Here is a 2,511-nt window from a genome sequence, read left to right as displayed (position 1 = left end):
TGAATAACTATAGTGCAATTATCAAAAATTAACATCAGTACAATAGTATTTATTAGCTACAGAGTATTCAGAGTTCACCAGTGTTTTCACCAATTTTTTTCACTAATATATTTTTTCTGTGCCAGTATCACATTTTGTATTCAATTTTCATATTTCTTTAGTCTCCTCCCATGTGTGGCCGTTCATTAATCTTTCCCTGCCTTTCATGACTTAGACACTTTTGAAGAATGGTGGTCAGATATTTTGTAGTATTTCTTTCAGTTTGGGTTTTTCTCATGATTATATCGCATTAAGATATGTTATATCAGGGTGTGCAATGTTGATATGTCATTTCTGGTGGTTTTAACTTTAAACTTGGTCAATATGGAGCATATTAAATTTATTCTCTGAACAGTTACATTTTTCCGTGCAATTTATGAGTATATCCAGGATGTCCATGGGGACTATTGAAATACATTGTTTTTTGTGAAATTTTACCCACAATAAGCATTGCGTCCATCAAAGGAACTTGCTTGCAACAACTTTACTGTGATGTTCTGTTGGTTATTTAATGTTTTCTCTATTTGTTTTGCATTTATTAATTGAAATTATTGTTTAAGGATGAGCTTTCCCTTCTGCCTTTTTTATTTTTGTATTTTTACATATTTATTTCAGTATTTATTTTATTTCTTTATTGTAAGTATAAACTCATGGACATTAATTTTATTCTAATCCAGAACTCACAGAAACAAAAATAAAAGCAGCAAGGTGATACATTTTTTTAAACTTTATTTTGAGGTAACTGTAGATTTACCTGTAGTGGTAAGAAATAATAGAGAGAAAGGAAAGTGAGAGCCTGTTTACTTTGTTTTACCAATGGTAGTATTTTAATTAATTATCATGCAGTTTCACAACCAGGAAATTGACACTGATATCAACCTTATATAGATTTCACATGTACTCATTTGCATATGTATTTACTGCTATGCAGTTTTGTCACGTGTAGATTTGTGTACCATCAACACAGTCAAGATGCAAAATAGTTCTGTTACAATGATCACATGTCCTGCCCTTTTATAGTCGTAGCTACCTTCCTTCTTATCCTCTCCCCTAATCCCTAGCAACCATTAATATGCTTTCTACCTCTATTTTGTCATTTCGAATGCTATGTAAATGTAATCATACAGTATGCAATCTTTGAGATTGTTTTTTTTTCACTCAACGTAATTCTTTTTAGACCCTTCCAAGTTGTATGTATCAGTAGTTTGTTCCTTTTGTTGCTGAATAGGATTTCATGGTATGGATGTACCACACTGTATTTAACCGTTCACCTGTTGAGAGACGTTTGGATTGTTTCCAGTCTTTACTGTTAAAAATGGAACCGCTATGAATATTCATATATAGGTTTCGGTGAACATAACATTTTCATTTCCTTGGGATAATGTGTAATAAATTCATGTTTAGTTAGTTTTGTAAGAAACTGATAAACTGTTATTGAAAGTGGTTTACCACTTAACATTCTCACTGGTAATGTAAGAGTTGTCTAGGTCCTCTGCATTCTTGCCAGTGTTTGTTATAATTATTTTTTATTTTAACCATTCTGATAGGTATTTAGTGTTATTATGTTTGTAACTTGCGTTTCTCTAATGGCCAATAATTTTAGACATTGTTTCATATGCCTGTTTGCCATCTCTATCTGTATACAAATGTCTTTTCATCATTTTTGTCCATTTCCCATTGAAATACTTGGTTTTATTGTTGAGTTTTGAGAGTTCTTAATGTTTTATGTACAAATACTTTGTTGGATACGTAGTTGGCAAATACTTTTTCCTAGTCTGCAGCTTGTCTTTTCATCCCCTTCACGGGATTTTATAAAGCAAAAGTTTTTAATTTTAACCAGGTCCCGTTTATCAACTTTTTCATTTTATGCATTGTGCTTTTACTGTCAAGTCTAAGAACTCTTAGTACCTAAAGACTTTCTCCTGTTGTTTTGTTTTTTTTTTTTCCAAAAAATTTTATAATTTTACGTTTAATCCACAGGCCATTTTGAGTTAATTTTTGTATAAGGTGCGAGGTTCTTTTTTTAGGGGGGAAGGGAGGGTTACTTATGTCTAGTTGGTCCAGCACCATTTGTTGAAATATTGTTTGCAACTTTGTCAAAAATCAGGCATATTTTCATGTGTCTCTTAGTTCTTGTTTCTAATCCATTGATCTGTGTATCTCTACTTCTGCCTACTGTCTTGATTACTGTAGCTATATAGTAAGGCTTAATATTGGGTAGAGTGATTCCTTCCACATTATTCTTTTAAAAAATTATTTTAATTCTTCTAATCTATGCCTTTTCATAATAATTTAGAATAAGATTGCCAATGTCTACAAAAAACCCTGCTGGTACCTTTATAGATATAACGTTAAAAATATAGGTCAATTTTGGAAAGAATTGACATCTTTACTGTTGAATCTTCCAATCCATGAATATGGTATGCCTTTCCATATATTTAGGGTTTTGATTTCTTTTCATCAGTATTTTGT

The 2,511-nt window shown here is 31.4% G+C and overlaps 1 protein-coding gene across 1 annotated transcript in view; it reads left to right on the top strand.

The window, feature by feature from the left end:
- The window catches only part of KIAA1328 (KIAA1328 ortholog), a 238,183-nt gene that overhangs the window by 15,064 nt on the left and 220,608 nt on the right, over positions 1 to 2,511 (top strand). The window lies entirely within an intron of this gene.

This window comes from Pteropus vampyrus, unplaced genomic scaffold (assembly GCF_000151845.1).
Source record: "Pteropus vampyrus isolate Shadow unplaced genomic scaffold, Pvam_2.0 Scaffold3, whole genome shotgun sequence".
NCBI lineage: Eukaryota > Metazoa > Chordata > Mammalia > Chiroptera > Pteropodidae > Pteropus > Pteropus vampyrus.
This window is presented reverse-complemented; position numbering and strand designations above follow the sequence as displayed.